Raw genomic sequence first — 23647 nt, forward strand, 5'->3', positions numbered from 1 at the left:
AGATTAAAGCATCTGAGTTCAGTAAAAGGGCGTGAAGTTTGTAAAAAGCAGATTTTTCTCGAATGATATTTATTTATAAATTACTGAATGGCACCTGTTTGAACTCATCTGTATAAAAGACACCTGTCCACAGCCTCAAACAGTCAGACTCCAAACTCCGCCATGGCCAAGACCAAAGAGCTTTCGAAGGACACCAGGAAAAGTATTGTAGATCTGCACCAGACTGGGAAGAGTGAATCTACAATAGGCAAATAAGTATTTGGTCAATAACAAAAATACAACTCAATACTTTGTAACTTAACCTTTGTTGGCAATAACAGAGGTCAAACGTTTACTATAGGTCTTTACCAGGTTTGCACACACAGTAGCTGGTATTTTGGCCCATTCCTCCATGCAGATCTTCTCCAGAGCAGTGATGTTTTGGGGCTGTCGCCGAGCAACACGGACTTTCAACTCCCGCCACAGATTTTCTATGGGGTTGAGGTCTGGAGACTGGCTAGGCCACTCCAGGACTTTCAAATGCTTCTTACGGAGCCACTCCTTTGTTGCCCGGGCGGTGTGTTTTGGATCATTGTCATGTTGGAAGACCCAGCCTCGTTTCATCTTCAAAGTTCTCACTGATGGAAGGAGGTTTTGGCTCAAAATCTCACGATACATGGCCCCATTCATTCTGTCCTTAACACGGATCAGTCGTCCTGTCCCCTTGGCAGAAAAACAGCCCCATAGCATGATGTTTCCACCCCCATGCTTCACAGTAGGTATGGTGTTCTTGGGATGCAACTCAGTATTCTTCTTCCTCCAAACACGACGAGTTGAGTTTACACCAAAAAGTTCTACTTTGGTTTCATCTGACCACATGACATTCTCCCAATCCTCTGCTGTATCATCCATGTGCTCTCTGGCAAACTTCAGACGGGCCTGGACATGCACTGGCTTCAGCAGCGGAACACGTCTGGCACTGCGGGATTTGATTCCCTGCCGTTGTAGTGTGTTACTGATGGTGACCTTTGTTACTTTGGTCCCAGCTCTCTGCAGGTCATTCACCAGGTCCCCCCGTGTGGTTCTGGGATCTTTGCTCACCGTTCTCATGATCATTTTGACCCCACGGGATGAGATCTTGCGTGGAGCCCCAGATCGAGGGAGATTATCAGTGGTCTTGTATGTCTTCCATTTTCTGATGATTGCTCCCACAGTTGATTTTTTCACACCAAGCTGCTTGCCTATTGTAGATTCACTCTTCCCAGTCTGGTGCAGGTCTACAATACTTTTCCTGGTGTCCTTCGAAAGCTCTTTGGTCTTGGCCATGGCGGAGTTTGGAGTCTGACTGTTTGAGGCTGTGGACAGGTGTCTTTTATACAGATGATGAGTTCAAACAGGTGCCATTCATACAGGTAACGAGTGGGGGACAGAAAAGCTTCTTACAGAAGACGTTACAGGTCTGTGAGAGCCAGAGATTTTCCTTGTTTGAGGTGACCAAATACTTATTTTCCACCCTAATTTACGAATAAATTCTTTACAAATCCTACCATGTGGATTCATGGATTTTTTTTTTTTCACATTCTGTCTCTCACAGTTGAAGTTTACCTCTGGTGCAAATTACTGACTTCGGTCATCATTTTAAGTGGGGGAACTTGCACAATCGGTGGCTGACTAAATACTTTTTTGCCCCGCTGTATGTGTCTGTGTTAATGTGTGTGCTTCTGACCCACTGACAAGACTGAACATTATTTTGTATTTTTTCAGTAGTTTGTAATTATTACTGTTGCCATCTACCAAATTGTATTAGACAGTAATAGGACCCAGACTGCAAGTGCAACAGATTTCACAACCGCAGTCTTTTCACAATCTTTCTTTTTTTTACCACCTTCTTTGCCAAACTGATTAATCTGACAGTGCCAAATATGTTTCCTGTTGATAAGATAACCTGGTAATTGAGCAGTCTAGCTTTTAATTAACATTTTAATTTGACTTTGGAGCTTAGGTAAAGGGGCCTTTATTAAGCAGCCAGTTGGTCCAAACAACCTGATGGGCACTTGATGTGACAGACTGATGTCCCTTTATGAGTCAAGTGTGGTAACTGAACGCCATGCTTATAAAGATGCCCACTGATAGTCTATATGACATTAAGCACATCCAGTACTGTTAAACTGTCAGTATGAATATGATGTTGTAAAAATAATATTTCTACATGTCTTTACTGGTAGACTTGTTAATAAAGCCGTGTTCAGTGTGCAACAACATATTTCAAGAACAAGCAGGGAAACAAGTCTAACTCCATATGTGAATGTTACAGCAGCATATGTCACCCAATGCATTTATAGCACATATGATAATGTAAGACACCAGCTCTGCTAAAGAACTTTATTATGATGCATTAAGCTTTGCTGAATAATTTTAAAAATCACTTTAATAAAATCCATGCTTTACATGCAAATGTTATTCTCATACTAATACAAAAAAATGTATATTTTTATTGCTGGTAATGATGTTGCAGAGTGCACTTGAAGAAGAACTACAATTGCGATTGTTTACTCATTAAAATCATGATGCATCAAAATTTTTCACATACCAGCTTTTTCAAATACAATCAAAGCATGATGAATTGATTTTCTTAATTGTATGAAATAAATGGCTGCCACACTTACTCCCGTAAAAGTGGCATCTGCTTAAATAGAGAACATAAAAACTGTGACATTTTTGCTAACGAGGCCCGCAGTACTATGCAGTAATACACACCAAAGACGATCTTAAAAGACATGAAGTCATTTACTGATGTTTGACTAATAAAGAATGGAAATGAGGCAAAGCAAAAGATGACTCATGTACTATAGATGTTTTACTTGCCTAAAGTAAACTTTTAGATGAGGCCATGGGCCATGGAGGAAATGGAATGCACGCCTTTGTTTTGCTTCTGTGCTATTTTGAATCAATTTTGAATTATTGTGATTATTTTCATAGTTATGTTTCATTTCTTAGTAGTTTTGCAACTATTTCTTGTCGTTCTGCATCTCTGTGTAGTTTTCTTTCAAATCATCTGTAGTTGGAGTCATGAGTATTTGGATATTGACACAGTTTTTGGTAATTCTGACTTTGTACATTACAATAGTGGATTTTAATCAAAGAATCAAAATGTGATTAAAGGGACTTTGAGCTTTAATTCAAGGGGTTTTATTCATAAAAAGCATATTCATAAAGGACCTTCAGACGGTGTGAACCTTACACGGTTCATCCTTTGTCTGATAAATTGGGGATAATTCAAGTTAAGTTTGACTTTCAAACACATTTCACGTGTCTTTTGCATTTTTATTGATCATTTTTAAATTGTAAATGCTATAAATTTAATTCTTATTTGTGAGACAGAGAGAGATGGGATGTTTTTGAAAGAGAGAATAAGAATGGTGTTAAAGAAGAGGACTCAAAAGGACTCTAAAGCTCAATACATCATTTGTCAGAATTACAAGAAAAGCTGCATTGCACACTCTCCTTGTGTCCAGATGGGTGCTTGACCATCCTGGCTGCTACAGAGACACCATTATCATTATTATGTGTATGAGTGTACATCACATGCTTTCCTTGTGTAATGCCTGTAAAGTATATTGGCTTACTTGTATAGTCCTTACATGATCCTTAAAAAAAACTTTTTATCCAAGAACACAAAATGACATCATGCCAAAAACTGCTGTAAAAATATTACAGTGTATAACTACTACTAATCCTTTTAAACTACTTCAGCCTGAAGTATAGACATAAAATCCAAAAAATACCATTAATATTTGAACAGTTTAAAGGCCAGTTTGTTTACAAACAACAATAACAAATTTAGATTTTAGTTTTGCTTATTGATGCTGATGATGATATCTTTGAAGCTCTGAAAGGTTACTCATAGTTTATTATCATTGAATCATTTTATAACACAGAGCATGACCTTCTAAGAAAAGACCTGAAGGTGAACATCACACATAAACACACACTCGTATACCATTATCCAAAATCAATAGAAGCACGCACTTACCATTTCAGTAGTAAGGCACTCTTGCAGAAAACAGAAAAAGTGTGAAATGTTGCTGCCTACTTTGAATGATAAAAAGTAGCTCTACCTTTTATCATTGAACTGCTGGACAAATATAAAAATAAGAAATTGAAGGTGAGTAATCCAAAATAAAATCCTAACATAAAAGAATGCATTAGTTTATGTCAAGATAAATGTGAGATCAAAAATATTTATAATGCTGCATTTTTTGGCCTGAGGATGAAATGTAGCTTAGCTATTTGACACTAATTTAAAGAACTGAGACAACAATTTCAAAATAAAATAAAATAAAAAATATCCTTTGGCAAATATGAGCTATATTTATTCAGCACAGCCAAAATATCATGAAAATAAAAAATGAAATGGCACAAAATGTCCCCAAGATCATCTAAAGGATAGTATAGTGTTCTTTGCATATGCTTGTATTTATTATCCACTATATAATATGTGGCTGGTGTATGCCACTTTGTCATTCAGCAGCACAGTGCTGCTGAAATGTTTCACAAAGTCTCCCAAGCTCATTAAAATATATTACCGTTATAATCATTTGGGAAACTCAGTTGAGTCCACAGTCCATTATACATTCTAACCCAAAGCATAATGAGTTTAGAGCTTAAAATACATGGCGAGCGTTACATGCTTGAGCCACTTCACATCGATATTTCAGAGAATCAGATCAGTTTCCACTTAGAAAACTGTGTAACTTAAAATCCTAGGTTGAGACTATTGGGAGCTACATTTGTGACCCAGAATACAGAAAATCACACTTTCTTTGACTGCAGTGAATTACTACACTTGCACTTGCAGACATCTTTTGTGGGTACTTCAAAGTCATCAGTGGAAAGTAATAACAGAAAAAACAGACCCAAAATGAGTTCAGTTTAGCAAGCTATCGCTGTATCCACAGTATCTGTAATTTTATCTGAAATAAAAATCTAATGGCTGTATTATATTGCACATGCTTTGATTTCCCCACTTACATCAGTGCATTTTCAGTTGTGTTCTTATCTCTATTAGACTCCCCCCCCTCCTCCCCTGCATTCCCCTGGGCAATCTCAAAACTTTCAAAAAAATCTTATCAGAAGAGAAACAATGAAATAGACTTTATACAATTGCACAGCCTGGTTTAAATATAATAACATGTTATCTGTTATCTGCCAAACTGTGATTCATATTGTCAAAGCACTGTAAAGTTTACACCAGTGGATATCTTAACAAGGTCCAAACAATGTGTTAATCCTTACACACTGTGTGGGTCAAATTAGAACAACTTTGACATTTGAAAAAAGTAAAAGCACATTCAAATTTTATTCTTTTAGCTTGTTGGGTTAGGAGGGTTAGGGTTACTTTACATTGAGGCTGTTTGGTTTCAAATTTGACCCATATCCATCCAGATTGTAAATCAACCAGTAAGGGTCAAATCAAGTAAAACGGTGGGTTTTGGAGAGTCTTGAAACTTTAAAACTGTACATGTCATGCCTGTGTGTATTTTTATGGGATAGTGGTGACAGAAGTCAAGGGGGACCTTGACACTGTCTCGAGAACTCTCTATATTTCCACCACATTTGCTCAGCTTTCCACAGAGAGGAATGTTAAAATAATGAAAGATGATACCTTAACACAGATACGAGATCTGAAACAGGGCAGCATGGCAGTTTGATCTGCAGTTTAACTTCAGTACAGACACTTATTATAAGGGTTAGGGGCCCAGGTCAAAATTGTGTTGTTTTTATCAGTGATTACTGTGATAAGAAGTCTGTTCATTTTCAATTATTTCTTCGTTCCGTGACCCTCCTTCAGTTCACTCTTTCTCAAAACACTGAAAAAACACAACTTTGTCTTGTTTCAAACTCTGCAAATGCATTAGAATGTATAAAAATAAATAAATACCATCGGAGACATTCTGGCGTCCGTGTGCCCCACCTTTGGCCCCCAACAAAGTGTTTGACAACCAGAGCAGAGTCAGTCGGGTAGTGCTTAGCAGTCAAAAGAATAACTGTGTGTCTAGTAGGGTGTGTGATGCTGTCAGCTTCTAAAGCTTTCGCCTGTGTTCACACAGCGAAGCACAGCGAGACACGGAAATTGTGTGGGAATGTGTATATCTGTCAGTGTGCTTTGTGTTAGTTTTGCTCTACTGAGCACCGCTCTAGTTTCATATAAGTCTGCCATTCTCTCAGTTTCAGTTGTCTTCTAATTCCCAATGGCTTTTCTCTGTTTTGTTCTCCAACGCTTTTGTTTGTCTTTGACCTTGTTCCCTTCTCATCCTCTTTCGGTCCTGTTTTAGTAAACCAAATACTGTAGGTCAGGTCACCATGTACAAAGCAGGTCAACTATCTTTGCTGTTGAGGAAAATACTCAGGAGCAAATGTCAGTGTCTGTTGAGTTTAAGGTGCAACTAAGGCAGAAGTTATCCTATGACATTACGGTTTTTGTGAAGCAGGGTTGTCACTTCCAACTTGGCATTTTTTAATGTGCAGGTTACTATTGTGAAGGAGTATATTTTTCACACAAACCAAGTCGTTTTCAGTGCGTAAACCTAAACACAGAATCATACAAAAAGTGAAAACCAAATTTAAAAAACACAGTAGGCACAAACTACCAGCTCCTGGCTGACAAACCTGCAACGTTTGCACCCCAATGCCTTCTAATGCAGTCTACAGGTCTTTTAGCAGATCAACAAGCTCTTGGCAGCCAATATTGACATGGTCATAGTATTATGGGACACCAAAGGACACCATATGATTAAAAGGATTAATATAGATGTAGAGCAAAGAATGTGTTGAAAGTGCTTGGTTATGCTATATCAAATGCTCCCCTGTTTGGATTTTCATTTTATTTAATAAACAGTACCGTGTGATGAGCAGCACACGCTGATGAATAAAAAAAGTAAAGAGCAGTCTCACTAACCAAACAGTTGTTGTTGGGCTGGGACACTTGAGTTGGTACCAGCTAAACTGTAGCTTTTAATTGTCGCATACTAAAGAAACTGCAAGTAATTGGATATTTAGGCTGTACACAAATTAATTAAGCTAATATATGTTTCTGTTTATTTCAATTTGTTTAATTATCGATATTTAAACGTTTGTTTTTTTCTTTCTTTCTTTTTTGTAAGATTAGTAGAGTTGTTAGGTTGGGACTTCTTGATTGCACTAGTTTGCAACATGTGACAGTAAAAAGCTTTAATTTAGCTTTTAACAGTCACGATCAAAGTAGCCATCCATTTTACTTGAATCATTGAATTTCTCCCTTCTTAATTAAGTCCCTCAATCTATTTTCTTACTATTTCACCTTCCTCCATCTTCTGCTCACTTTGTTGCTGGGACAGCCTCTTCCTGCAGTTCTCCATGGCTGATCCTAGTAACAGCAGGGATTCCTGCCACATTCCAAGGATATGCATGTTTTGCAATAGGTCTGAATGTGAATCGGTGTCTGTTTCCGTGAGTTCTAGTGCGAGTTCTAGTCTAGTTCTACCGCAAGATTCTACATTTCTTACACCAATTAAGGGAATGTGACCAGAGATGGGCAGTAACGTGTTACTGTAATCCGATTACCGATCCGAAACCCCTAAACTTCTGAGCAAGCACCAACAGTACGCTGCCACGGGAAGTAATCAGTAATTAGTTACTGATTACTTTTTTCAAGTAACTTGACCGACACTGATGGTGGCCCATCATGGGGGTACCTATTGAAAAGCTTGAATAGGTAGATATACGAAATAAAACATTGCACCTTTTGTGAAACATTAAAGAAGTATACGTTCCCACAGGTTGAAGAGTTGCTGTTATACTGTGGCGTAATCACTAGATTTCAAACAATAAATAATAAAAATAAATGTAAATGTAAATGTAAAAGAATAAATAAAATGGAAACAAGTGAAGAAAGTAATCTGGAAAGTAACAAAATACATGTTTTTCCCATAAAGAAGTCATCAACAAGAGCCCCAGTGGTGGTTCAAGAAGCCAGGTGAACCACGTTTCTTTCTGTGTGCACTTCTCTTCATTATGACAGCCATCTCTGTCTCTTAGGTTTGACCTGTTTATACTTTAAAAAGAAAGAGTAAATGGCAATGCGTTAACATCCCTCAAGGAAGCCAGGACCTCTTGTGGATTGTAATGTTGTTGGTTTGACCTTTTCTGTAGCTTCACTCATATGTTTTCATGTAATAGTTGACATTTGGTTCCCAGGGTGTACACACTGCAGCTCCTCAGTAGACTGATGGCTCTTTGATTGGAACGTTTGGTCCTGCTGAGAGGTTAAAGAGCCTTCCTTAGACATCCTGGTGCTGTATGGCTGGAGGCTATAGCGCTCTCTGTGGATGCTACATGCCAACACTTATTATCTGCTGAGTTCTAGTCTTGCTGCAAGCTTCTGCATTTTTCATATCAAGGGTGTCAGTTTTTAACACTATATATTTGAGGGAATTAAACATGTTGAAATGAAAACGCAATTGATGATGTAATTAACTGAGTAGAAAAATTGACAATTTCTTTCACAAAGAAAACAATGGGGGTTAAAACACTTACCCCTTTCCAGCCTCAAGATACAAGAAGCAAGTTGTAACTTTTCTTATTCAACCCATTATGAAAAGTACCTGATGGTGTTATTTAATAGTATTGATTTGCTTCGTTTAAGAACATAGAATGGCCAAATGTTGGTGACAAGGACACCGTTGTCATTGCACTTGAGTCACACTCCCAAAATAATCACCCCCACATCCAGTTCACATGTTCTGGAATAATCCGCCTTTTTCAGTGAACCCCTCCCCTGTGACGTTCACTCCTCATATAGCTCTGTTGATTAAGACACTACAGCATGACTTACAAATAGTGGCTGTTAGTAGGTCTGCTCCATGAACAGCTTGTGAGTTAATCCAAGGCTATAAGCAGTATTTATTCTACAGTGCATACCTGTGCTTATAGGCTATGTAAAGGTATGGTCACATTTGAATTCCATGTGGAGACATGTATTTACAACACACAAACAGGTGGTGATAGATCATTTTTAATGCATCGTTGCTGAGCAGCAATAGATAAGCTTCCAGCAAGCTATAAGATTAACATTGTTGAATAAAAAAAGACAAAAGCATTTGTCACTGTCGAGTCCTGCTAAAGAACTAAACGTGCAAGCTTGTTTTAAAGCATTGTCTAATTTAGTAGCATACCAAGAATTATTCAAAATACAATGACTAGTCAATGGCAGCGTGACATAAAGTCTGAGCTCCTGACCCTGAAGTGACTGGGAAGAGCAATGATTAAGTTGCAAGAAGTTGGGGACAGTTGGATCCTGATTTTATGTGTATGGGTTATATGTGGCTCTACTCAATGCTGCTTAAATCAAGTCCAAGTTCAAAGACCTACAAGAATGGAGACACATGTCAAGACAAAAAGTCCAAACCAAATCCAAAAGGACTAAACGTTAAGTCAAGGATATGATCAAGAGCCTGAGCCTGAGTCAAAAAGCAGTCAATAATTATTCCAAACTGAGATTTTAAACTTCCCGGACAGTTGCTAATTTAATTTTTGATGAGTCGGGGTCTCATGTGTCAAGCAGAAGACGGCGGTTCAAGGCTGTATGATATAATAACAGTTTTGGGAGCTTTGTCTATTGCTTTGCTTTAACTTAACCTAACCTGCAATTGAAAGCAAGAAGCACGTTAAGGTAGTAAAAGCTATATTACAATAAAAAAATATCAGTATAAACTTACAGCATAAACCTAGTACTGTAAGTAGTCCTTACTTACAATATTCATGAAGTAGACTACATCTTGGTTGAGATAATTAACTTCTAGAGGTTAAAACTGACCCCGTCCCATCCATACCACTTCATTATTTTCCTTAAAAAAAGCCTTATTGATTAAACCCTATTTTTGGTGCTCAAGCATTATGAAAGAACCAGTTTATGCCAGGTACTATCCAGAAGTTACGGATGAATTTTTCCTCAAGTCACTGACTCTATTCATTTGCATGTTTTGAAATGGATTTTGAAGACCTCGGTGGTGGCTGAGCGTTCAACCCTCATTGCTTTAAATTCACATTCATCACAAGTTAAATTAACTGCAGTAGATACATATTCTCCATTTAGATTGTTTAGTTGTAATGACAGTGTATTAACAGATGCTCTAGCAGAGAAGAGGAAAAGAGAGGAGAAGATAGTTTCCAAAGAGCCCTGTTTTATTAATGTTAACACGGTGACTGGGCAGAGTGATCAGTCTCCTTCAAGCATACACAATTAGAGTGGTTCCCAGAGAAAGAGGGAGATAAAGAGCGGAGAAGGAGAGGGGGAAAGGTCCAGACAGGTGCAGTGAGGTGAACAGCCCTGGGGAAATGAGGCTCCATTAAGTTTGTCATCAGCAATACACCACCCGGGGTCACTGGAGAAGATGACAATCTCTTTTTGCTTCCCTCTTTTTTCCTCTTCACGTGCCTCTCTAGCCTAATTGTTTGCATCTTTCCATCTCATATTCCAGTCCTATTTGAGCCTCCCATCATTTCAGTGTTTAAAAGCCTCTCTGTCCATGAAGGCGATTAAAGTGGAATGGAGCGTATACTCAGTCATCTCTCTTCCCCAATTCTTACCCTCCCCATCTCTGTATTTAATATGCATGGCTCCTACCATTAAGGTGAATTGAGCACTGTACTCTGGTGAACCTCAGTCCATCTCACTGGCCATTACGCCCACACAATAAGGAATAATTTAAATCAAAACCTGGCTTAGTGAGAGAGGGCTCAATATTCAGTTTATCTGATAAGTTAAAGGAAGTGAATTTCTTATATAAAGTCATAAAGACAACTGTGAGAGTCAAATACCACACTAGAAATTGAAATGGTCTAGTATTACTCTGATGTGGTAAATAAGGTTCAGGTGTATTAAAATTGAAGCAAGGAGGATGACAAATTTTGTGTTATCGAATAACGTAAAGGGACAGTTTACTTAGAATATATGCCATTAATAGGACAGAAAGAAGACTAAAACACAAGGTTATAGGCAGTAAAATTAATTAATATTACGTCATAGGCATGAATAATAAAATACATAGAAGGTCACAAAATGAACATTTTTCATTGTATTCATTTGTAGAATTTGTCATGAACTGGCTGTGTGGAGGCAGATGAGGACCCAAACGCAAAACTCACGGAGACAAAAAGCTGAACTCAAAATCACTGCTTTATTGCAGAGAAACAGAACTAAACTGGGAATGCTAACTGAGGACCGAGGAAACACAGAAAGGCACACAGGTTCGGGGAGGAGACATTGACAGCGCGACACCAAACTGAGGGAGACATGCACATAAATACACAGAGGGGTTAACCAGGGAAGTGGGAGCACACGGGGAACACAGCTGACACAGATAATCATAACGAGACACGGCAGTAGTAAACACAACACTGACGGGAGACTGTCAAAGTAAAACAGGAAATACAGAGGTGCAGGCAGGGGGAGAGAGAGCACAGGCATAGCGGGCGAAACATGGAATAAAACACAAGGAGGGGAGACGAGGGCTCACAGATACACAGAGGGACACACAGGGGGGAAAAGTCACAAGGGGAAATCAAAATAAGGAACAACTTAACAGAGCAACCCAGGAACCATGGCCCAAATAAAGAACAAAATACAAAAATACACGAAAACTAAGAATGCTGGGCCAACATGGCCCAGGATCATGACAGAACTGGACAGTTTCCATTGTTTGGCTAAACTAATTTTGTTCCATTGATTATTTACTGTGAATCTTTTTCCTTCCTTAAAAACCTAAATATCTAGCTCGTCTTTTTTGTGGAAAAAATAATAAGGTTTACATGGACATTTATTTGAATCTTTACTTGAGCTGCACAATAACTCCAAAGCAAACTAATATAATATGATGGCAGTGTTATTCTTATTACAGGCTTTAAAAAAAGAAAAGAAAAGAAAAAGCTCTTAAAAGCCCACAATGTGCCTTTCAAAAAAAGATGTTACTTCCTACAATTTCACAAAACCTTTCACATCTACATAGAACATTCACAAGGCTAAGGCTATTTGTTGTGAAGCATGTACATAAAAGAATTTTCAACAAGATAAACTTACAAAACTATGTATATCTGAATAACTGAATCCTGAAAACATGTATTTGATTTTTTCAGTTCAGCTTTATTTTTTATTTGCAAAGCGCCAAAAAATAGCACCGATGTATGCTGTATAATCCATACTATCATTTAACAAATGAAACCATTACTTATTTAGCCTTATATTTCATCTTTTCATCTTTTTTCTTTCTCTTTTTTTATTTCTAAGTGTGTTTTACATTCATTATCCTAATTTAGCTTGCACAAGAGAAACTGTGTAGAATGCCTTATTTCATGGAACATTACAAACAAAAGACAGATGTCTGTTTGAGCAGTGTAAATAAGGGCATTAATATAGGAATTTAATTAGCTTATACTGTTCTTACATCAATTTACCTTACACAGCTACCTTGATTTGTTTAAAATGTACTGTAATGTAATTTGTGTCTGTATAAATATAGGAAGTCTTCATAGAAGCGTCATTCCACTAAACCAGTCTACCACTCAGAAATATAACTGAAATATAACATAATGTAGGCCAAAATATGGCAGACTTTAAGAAAAAAGTATGAAGACATTAGTGGAGGTAAGGTCATCAGAAAAAAAAAAAGTCAAAAAGCAGTGAGCAGAGATGTAATTGGCCAGTGATGTTGACAGACCATAGAGGGGATTGGAAAGAACAGTAAGGGTGGTAGAGAGATGAATAGACAGACATGCTGGTCCAAAGAGCAAAAAAGTAAGAGTGAGTGATAATAAATGATAATAAATGATTTTTTATTACTGTGCAGAGTGCAGCACTCAGCATTCTGTAAACTGATGAGCCATGGAAGGGTGTGTGTGATCCTCTGAGAGAAGGCAGCACACATTTATTCTTCAGCCCCTCAAGACTTTTGTGCTGCCTCCTATTAACTTTGTCTTTTTGTTTCATGTAGCGACATTTCTGAGATATTGTGTGTGTACGTGTGAGACAAAGAGAGAGTGAGAGAGGACACTGTTTATTTGACCTGGTCCCTGCAAAGTGTATTTAAATTGTGACATTTCTCAAGCATTTTTGTATACTGGGCAATAAGTGCAAAGTGTCAACTTATTATTTGCTGAGTGGTTTTTTGTTTGTTTGTTTGTTTGCTTGTTTGCACTCTGATATTTAAGTCTATGGGGCGCCGTTTGTAAAACTGAAACATGCTGAAATTAATGACAACATTTTTCCACATTAAGCTCTAAAACATGTTTGTTCGAGTCATTTTTGATTTGTTTTGACTGGTCCTTCTGTTTGGAGCTACCTGGTTCTGCCTCATCTTCACTGGCCATGCTGGTGTTCTCTGTGCCTGCATCCACATGGTGACTGTAAGCACCAGTTATAGTAACTTCATGTTTTTATTTGAGGTGATTTGTTTGATGTATATTCTTAAATTTGATGTTTGAGAATAAACGTATATCATTTCAGTTAATTACATTTCAGTAAAGTTTTTTAAATATTTTGCAACACCACAGAACAAATGATAGTGTATAATATGAAACAATAGATGTTTTCATATCGTCATCTGATATATTTCGTCACATTGAACAGCCCTAATACAGAGGGTTCACTGCAAGGTGCAAGCCACTCATAAGCCTCAAGAATAGAAAGGCTAGAATAGACTTAAAATAATAATTAAAAAAAAAACATCTAGTAAAAGACAGCAAAATTTTGGAAAAACATTCTTTGGACAGATAAAACCAAGATCAACCTCTACCAGAATGATGGCAAGAAAAAAGTATTGAGAAGGTATGGAACGGCTCATGATCCAAAGCATACCACATCATGTGTAAAACATGGCAGAGGCAGTGTGATGGTTTGGGCATGCATGGCTGCCAGTGGCACTGGTTGTGTTTACTGAATATGTGACACAGGACTGAAGCAGCCGAATGTGATCAGAGAAATACTGTCTGCTCAAATCCAGCTAAAAGTAGTCACATTGATTGGGTGGCATTGAATAATACAGATGGACGATGACCCAAAACATACAGTCAAAGCACCCCACGACTTTATTAAAGTAAAGAAATAGAATATTCTTGAACGGCCAAGTCAGTCACTGGATTTTAACCCAATTGAGCATACATTTCAGTTGTTGAAGACTAAATTTAGGACAGAAAGGCCCACAAACAAACAGCAACTGAAAGCCAATGCAGTAAAGGCCTGGCAGAGCCTTAATAAGGAGGAATGCCAGCATCTGGTGATGTCCATGACTTCAAGACTTCAGGCTGTCATAGCAAAGGGTTTTGAATAAAGTAATAGAAATGATCATTTTATTTTCAGTTATTTAATTTGTCTAATTACTTTAGAGCCTCTGAAATGATAGGATTGTGTTTACAAAATACTTTTTTTTCCCCCCTCACATTTTTATGCATTCATTTCATCCAACCCATTGAATTAAAACTGAAAGTCTGCACTTCAACTGCATTGGAGTCATTTCATTTTTAATTCATTCTGGTAATGTACAGAAGCAACATTAGAAAATGTGTCTGTATGCAAATATTTATGAACCTGACTGTATATCAAAACCAGTCAATTTATCATTTACAAAAACCAGTCAGCTAAATGATATGTGTGAGAAGGCCTACCGAGTGGTATAAGGAAACACTTACATCAAGAACGACTGTTACCTACCAAATAAATAAATATTGAGGACTAGCTAAGTAGTTTAGCTTTGATAGTTTAGCTAACACTGCTATCAACCCGTTCAAAATGCTATACAATAAACTCACCAAGTGGTGCACTACCACTGAATCTTTGGATGGCTGACAAAATGGCTCTTCCAATGTTTTCAGCTAAATCGCTGGACGTGCTGGTCGGGAATAGGTGAAGCAACTCATGGCAGTGAAAAGTGACAGTGAGAAGAGCGCAGACACACAACCTGACCACGACCGGCACACTTTAGCAGGGGAGGTTTTCTTGAAGCTTTTATTTTGGTATTTCCATTGACCCGTACAATAAATTTGCATATTAGCTAAATATTTCGTTTCCCATAACATTTAGATTTAACATTTAGCATTTAAATGGACGTGCTGGTCGGGAATAGGTGAAGCAGCTCATGGCAGTGAAAAGTGACAGTGAGAAGAGCGCAGACACACAACCTGACCACGACCGGCACACTTTAGCAGGGGAGGTTTTCTTGAAGCTTTTATTTTGGTATTTCCATTGACCCGTACAATAAATTTGCATATTAGCTAAATATTTCGTTTCCCATAACATTTAGATTTAACATTTAGCATTTAAATTTAACATTTAAAATGGTGTTTTAGGCTGCTGCCCCTGCGAACCGGCCTCGGATAAAGCGGATGAAGATGGATGGATGGTGTTTTAAATATAAAAAGTTACAAATATTTTACTAAATGTTGTAAAAAATGACTCGAACAAACATGTTTTTGTGAATTGTTGTGCGTTCTCAGCGTTAGCCCAGTGACAGTTTGACAGCCTGTCCAGGGTGTACCTTACCTCTCAGCCTACAGCACCCCCCATGGCCCTGAATTAAACAGCAGATGAGATATAGAGCAGCTACTTCCAACAACTTATGGGGAACCTGTTATGCTTATTTCCAGGACTCTATTTTATTTATTTAATGTAGGCATATGCTAGAATATCTTAGCATGATTCGTAGTTCAAAATAATTCATCATTGTTTGATACTAAGAATTGGTGTTGTTATTTCCTTTAATTTTACTCCAAATATGGCTGTGATTGTTGAAATGCATGAAATGGACACATGTAGAACTTACCATTACCAGCAGGAGGAGATATTTAAAGCCAAGTAAGAACAAAAAACAAAAAATAGGTCCTTAATCGCCAGAAACTGTTAAGCTAGGTGGCTAATGTGTATTTACATGTAAATGTGTTAATAATATCTGTTTAAATGCTTTCTCATGGTTATTTTCATTTTGACTTGAAATAAATGATCTCCCTCTGCTCTTACTACAACTTTTGCATGCATGCATATTTCACGCTTCGGACAGACAAAGTGTGAAATGGACATAGAGTTGTTTCCACTTTGATTTCAAATACTTGCCTCATTCATTCAAATATGTGGCACAGAAGCAGTGGCCCTTCCTTAATATGGGATCAGCCAGCATTTGTGGAAATTATACTTTGCGTTGTTCTTCCAGACAGGTCAACAGTTTAAAACTGATTTATACAGCTATTTTTTTGTAATAAAGCAGCTCTTCTCTGGATAAACGCTGCACCCCAGATGCATTTTTAGATTTATCACAAAAACAACTGCATCCACATCCAATACCCTGTTCCCACAGTTCCCATCTAATTAAAGAAGAATTTGCTCTTGTATCAGAACATACATTTTGGCAGTGGCAATGCATTGTTAAAGTGTAATAAAGAACAAGGATAAAACACACATATAATTAAATTTCTGCTCATCATTAGCAGAATGAATAAGAAAGCTACAATGCTGCAATTTCCTGCATGGCATCAGTTTGGATTAGCTAAAATAAAGTTCACACTGGATTCCACCTGGCATTTAAGTCTCTTCACAAATCTAAACCTTAAATGAAATTTCAAGTTGTACAATCACATTAATAACTTAATTTACTACCTGGGAGCATGAGAAAAGAGTAGTGTAATGGAGGATCAAACCTACTTTCTATTTCATTAAAAAATACATGATAGACACACACTGAAAAACAAAATGGCCTAGTGAAGAAATAACAGAAAGAAGAAAATAAACAATGGGCTATAACATAATCAATACATTAGCAAATAAGTATTAATTTTTGTTATGCTGAGCTGTCTAAATACCAGCTAAAGTCAAAAGCTTCATCAAAATTTATTACATTAATTAGCTGAACAAACTTCACCCTACAAAATGATCTGATCTCTTCTATCCTCTGTTCATAGACCATAATTATCAAATGACAACGTCAACTGCAACTACTGTATGCCTACAGAAATCTGTGTTTGTATCGATCAATCTTAAACGCATGGATTATCTCCAATTTCATACTTATAAAGTCAGACAAAAATTGAGGTTATTGAATACAGTCCTAAATATCTAAGAAACATGGGGTCTAACCATGGGGTCTTGACCTCCAGTAACACTGAGATTTCTGGAGTCCAGCATATGTCATTTAGTGTGCATAATAAACAGATACATATGAACCTTCACTCAAATGCACAATATCTTTAAAATGATAAATATCCTGTCTCTGAGTGATGCTGAGTAAAACAATTGATGCATGGCTTTCATGCCTGGACCACTGCAATTTATTATTATCAGGATGTCCTAAAAACTCAGTGTAAAACCTTCAGTTGATCCAAAACACTGCAGTGAGAGCACTGACAGGGACTAAAAAGATTTCATATTTCACCCATACTGGCTTTTCTTCACTGGCTCCCTGTTAAATCCAGAATTAAATTCAAAATCCTTCTCCTTACATAGAAATTGTGAATAATCAATCACGTTTTTTAGCAATAAATCTGTTTTTGATTTTCATATTCTCTTTTCCCAAGTTCTACATTAGGGTTCATCTTTTCCTGCCACACAGGTGTACCTGACAGCATGAAATTGGTGATGTAATAACAATGGTATCTACTGATCTATTGCTGCTGCTCACTATGTCAAACCACCAAAAATGTTGCAAGCATCTGTGAGACAAATGTAGGTGTTTTCAAACTGAATATATCAGGTATTTTATCACACCTAACACACCATGTCTGCAACAACGTAGTACAGTAGCATATGCAATTTCATGGTAGGAATAATATTTTTTCCATAGGGTATTAGACATTTTAAAACACAAGGAGCCCACAAGGAGGACCTTATTTAGCTGGAAGTTTATACATGTGAAAAATGTAATTAATTCCATAAAAAGAAAGGTGCCAGAAACTTGTGAGATATTAACAACTTAGCATTGTAAATAAAATATTGTTATGGATGAGTTTTCACATAAGACAGTATTTGGACACTATTTTCCATTTTGGTTATGTGTTTGTGGTTATTCTGTGAGTTAAGCAGCAACAGTTTTACAGAGACATTCTATTCTGACCTTGTATTCACCCATGGGTGCTACAGTTTGCTCCCTTTAAGCCCACAGAGTTGTTTACCACTTCGAAACGCCACTGAGTCTAAGAACAGTAAGCATAACCCCACCACCCTGTGCCTGCCGAGAGACTACCAAGTTTATCCTTCAACACAAACACGCACAAACACACACGCACAAACACACCGAACACACACATACACAGACACAGTGAGGTGTCTTAAAATCCTGAGACAAGGCGGTTTAGACAGAGTTGACCCTTTAAGGAGCTGAGGAATGTAAAGAACAGACACACATAGACACAAACAGTATGAGACCAGTTCCCTGACATGCGGCACCACATGTCCTCACTATGACTTGTAATACTTTTAAGTCCTCCTGGATGAAGCTTTCTCAGTTGATTCAACCAAGGTCAAATCTAAATAGCAACAGGTTCCACCCACCTGATACTTCATGTCTCTGTGTGTGTGTGTGTGTGTGTGTGTGTGTGTGTGTGTGTGTGTGTGTGTGTGTGTGTGTGTGTGTGTGAGAGAGAGTAGTATATTAAATATTACACTTCTATACACTGTGCGGGATAATAAATTATCACTTCTGCACATTTGTTTCATCTTTCCAAAAAAACTTCTTAACAGAGCTATTGTCATTTTCTTTTTCAGAATCACTAATACCTATAAAATCATCGAATAGTGCAGAGATAACCAAAAGAGTTGTGGTGGGTTAATGTGCTAATTTGTTAAGTGCTGATAAAAACAACCTTTTTCTTCCCAGTACCAGTCTTTATGCTAATCTAATTTTGCATTCCAGAAATTTAAGAACTCTGTTGATAAATAAACACTTATTTTTCTCTTGGTCTAACTGACCAATCAAAGCACTTTATGACAGATACCTTAAATCCTTGTTTAGGGTCAACCAAGTTTGACCTTGTTGTCTTCTTTTCTTTGACAGAAAGAAGTCTGATTTATGCATTCTTACATCAGCCTGACTGATGGACTACAATGTACTTCAAATAATACTACAAATCCTAAATAAACAATACAAGAGGAACATCCATGGTTAAACCAGCAACTGATAAAATACCATTGCGAACATCATGAACCCCACTACCACCCGTCCTTGTTGGTGGACACTGAACAGACAGCGAAACTGACTTGCAGGTGCAGAACAAGGCTGTGATGATGAATTGGTGCTTGTGGGGGAGTTGGCAGACAATACCAGGAGAGGATGCTTTAAGTGCATGTGATTATGCATAGCAGACGTTAACAGATGTTTGATATATCTGCCTCTGCTGATTTGACTTTTGCACACATTAAAAATCACTTTGGTTTCATCTGCAGTACTGACTGTAAAATGCTACCACACAGCAACACTCTTTTCTATTTGATTGCCCAAATCCATGTGGGGAGTTTCAGCTAAGTGAGTGACGGGAAGCTATGCTAAAGTTAATTAGTCCATAGCCTACATCTTGGTGTCTGCAAAACTAACTTAAATGTACCATATATCTGATTATCTGATTTGCTAAAGCCAAATGTTCCTCCTCGCCCGCTCCGTTCAGCTGAGCAGCTGTTGCTGTCGGTTCCTAAGTCACGGCTGAAATGCAGAGGAGACCGAGCGTTCTCCATTGCGGCTCCAATGCTTTGGAATAACCTTCTCCTCCATATTAGACAAGCGTCATCAGTGCAGGTCTTTAAGTCCAGTTTAAAAACCTATTTTTATTCCCTGGCTTTTAACTCCGTAGGAAACTGACACCTTTCTTATTAATTTCTTGTATTTTTAATAATTTTGTTGTATTTTTAATTTTGCTAGTTGTTTTTTGATCTGTGTTGTTCAGCACTTTAAGAACACACTAGGCAGACCAAAGTGCTATACAAATAAACGATGATGATGATATAACTCCCACAAGTGCATGAAATTCGACACAACTACACAAGCATTGTTTTAACCTTTTACACCGAATGTTAAGGTTACTCTGTCAACAGCCTATTTGTAAAATACTGAGCTAACAGAGCTACGTAAACAGAACAAACACGAGAGCACCCGACTGCAGTTGTCAGTAATGCAGCATCATGGAATAATCTCCCGATATTCGCGAAAGTTATAAACTGCCTCCGGAACCCAGTTAGGTACAAAAAAAATGTATTCAACAAAAATAGTATAACAAAAATTGTATATATATATATATATATATATATATATATATATATATATGAGCAACAACAGAGACAAAGTGAGAGAGGCCTGTGAGAGAAGTTACTAGAGTTAATTTATTTTCTAACCTCAGTAACCCTACAATCCGCCTTTGTAGAATTAACCTCATGTATCCTTGCTCAATCACACCGTCACATGTAAACACACACACACACACACAAACACATACACACACACTGTAAAATAGCTAGTAGCTTTTTACAGTCAAGCTGCATGCACCTGGCAGCATATGGAATCTGCAATATACTTTACATTTTCTACTTGACTGAAAGTTATGGTCAGGAGAAGTTGTTGTTGGAATACCTTAAATAGGTTATGTTAAAGCTCATTTGATGTTATTCCTTTCACCTGTTCTGCAAACGTCAATCCCTAAGATCAACGTTTCAGGTTTAGCCAGAGAAAGTTCTCAGCCACACTGAGGTTAATAAGCCTGAAGGCAGGCTTAAATATTAAAGGGATGAACTCACTTCAGCCTAGATGCCAGCAATGATAAAATTACCACACAACACAGAGAATTAAAACAATATTTGATTTTTACTGGTAAAGCAATTTTCCCCACTGCTTGTGTGTATTTTTATTTCACTGATAAGTTTCTGAAAGTGTGTCAAGCCCAAAGAGGCAGGGTAGGATTTACCCCATTAGTTGCAAGCCTGAAACATAATGTGGGGACAAAGTATGCCTGTGTGTGCGTGTGCATGTGCACAAGAGAGGAAGAGACAGACTGACTTAACATACATTTGATTCTTCAGCTGCTCATCTGCCAGTCAGTTATCTGCTCACTCATAGTTTCACAAATCTAGTTGTACAGATATTTTCCATTTAATACATAAATCAAAGTGAAATGCTTTGATGTCAAATTGGATTAAATTGTCTTGTTTAAGACTTAAACAGGAAGCGGGGCGTCTTCTTTTTAAATGAAGGAATTTAGTAGTTAGCATTCACCAATTTAAGCTGTGGCGGCATTCGGGGAAATCAGAGTGACTGCCTGATGAGGATTCACTGCTACAAAGTTAAAATTAAGTTGTGGCAGCTAAATCCTGAGAGAGGGAAAGAAACGCTTTGCTTTTGTACTGCTTGCTCAACGAATGATCCATAAATATAGTGTAACTACAACATTACACATAATACCATCCAGACCTGTCAAATAAGCTACAGTATTCCGACTAGGTACTTATCTTACCTAATCTAGTCAACATGAATGCATGTTATTTTATATAGACAGAATCTACTTTTGTCCTACTACCATTTGGAGCCATGAATCCATTACATTTAGCTATTTAACTATTTAAGTTTATAATTTCTAACATCAAAGTAAACTTATTTCTTACAATTAATGTTGCAGTCAAAACCTGCTTTTAATATTACTCTCGGATGCCCCTTTGTTCTTAGGGGTTAACACAGTGGGTATTTACACATATTTGATTTAGTAGATTGATTTGTTTTTATTTTATACTAGATGTCCTTGCTTAAGCAGTCCCCAGGGATTTGTGTCTCCCTGAATGAGCATAATGTTGACGGAAATAAGTAATGCATTCAAACCTGGGACCTGTAAAAGTGACATTGGATGTAAAAACACAAAAAAGTTTACATTTGTTTGAAATTTGAGATTTGTGAGTGTGTTCATGTCCCGTTAACAGAAACAGGAGCAGGCTGGATGTTTTTGTATATCGATTGTAAACCTGTGCTCCCTGACATATGTGACACTAACAGGAAACTACTACGCAATCAAGCAGCCCCTGCCCCGGCTCAGCATTCACTGCTCTGAGGTACGAGTTTGCAAATGCTAGTGGAAACGGAGGCAGTAGCTGCAATTAAAGGAGCAAGTTACTGTTTTTTTTCTTGTTACAAAAATTGATTTAAATATACTTTCTTAATCAAGGTGTAGGCCTGTTTTTAGAGTGCTTTACAAGCTGTTTTTATTGATCTGTGGTCCTGACAGAACAGTTCCACTACAAAGATGACAAAAAAAAGTATGAGTTCCAAATCAGTAGCAGAAAAACTCCAAACAGGCATGGATAGGATGTGTAATTTTAATCATCTTTCATCTACAACCATTTTGTAGAAGGAAGGGGAAAAAATGTATGGACTCTTAGTGAGCAGCTCAGCAAACATACAGGTCTGTTCACTCTGTAATTAAGGTATAGAAAGGATAGTTCTTTGTAATGTTCTGTTAGTCAAGCTGAACATATTGTGTTTGTGAAAATCTGTAGTGAAGTCCTGTGACTCAGTTTTGTAATAGATCAACATAGGGAGCTGGTTCATCTCACCTCGGGAGGAGCAAAAGCAGAAATAAGTCCTTCAGGCAGATGCTGCCACATGTGTAAAAATCACTGGTATAATGATGTGGCTGTATGTTTTCTGCTTTTTGAGCACCAGTGGCCAGTATTGGTGGTAATGAGCACAGTGCAGTGGATGTGGAGGGAAAGAGAAATGGAGGCAAACATGCAGGGAGTGTTGAACTTGCAATAAGAAGCTTGTGTTGGGTGAACAGTATGAATGATGATAATAATTAGGAATTAATTTCTCTGGAGTTCAGCAACAATTAAGATTCTTGTTAACAAAATTGAGCAAAAAAAGTGCCATGGTAAACAAAAACAGGTTGTTGCGCTCTACTTATAGTATTATTTATTTATTGTATTGTCTTATTACTTGTCATTTCTGTTTGTTAAAAAAAACATAAAACAAAACAAAAAACCCCAACTATTTATTTATTACTTAAAAAAAAAAAGTGTCCCACCTCTGACAGCAAAACATTGTCCCTGCCTTTGTAAAGGGGCCGTTCATTTTACATCCACTTACACTCACTGACTCAATAAGTAAATAAATAAATAAACAAAATGGACAAATGTTTAGTAGTCTAGTTTTCACACAAACCCAAGTCTCCTAGTTGAAAGTCTAACAACTGTTTGTCCAGTTGCCACATTTTATGTAATGCAGGTCAGGAAATCAAATTATTTCTGTATTTTGTCTTCTTATTAACTTTAACAAAATATTTTTGCATCCCATTTTCCTAGAGTATTTTCACACCTGTGGTGTTTAGTCTGTTCATTTGGTCACTGTTGTGAGAAGCAAATAAGACACTTTGGAGGTGTTCTCGGTGTGGCGTATGCTTTATGGGATGCTGGAACGGTCTGTACGGGCTAGCAACTAGCTGTAAAATAAACATGGTTTCTCCATGTTCTCCAATAGTGCAGAACACAGCACTTTCTCCCTGTATTGAGTTTTGTTGTTCTCATCCCAGACACATCTGGGTAATAATCGATCGTGGCTCAAGAGTTGGAAGTTTTCCTTGTAATCGGAAGGTTGCCGGTTCGAGCCCCGGCTTGGACAGTCTCAGTCGTTGT

The sequence above is a fragment of the Rhamphochromis sp. 'chilingali' genome, assembly GCF_963969265.1.
Source record: "Rhamphochromis sp. 'chilingali' genome assembly, chromosome: 21".
Classification (NCBI taxonomy): Eukaryota; Metazoa; Chordata; class Actinopteri; order Cichliformes; family Cichlidae; genus Rhamphochromis; species Rhamphochromis sp. 'chilingali'.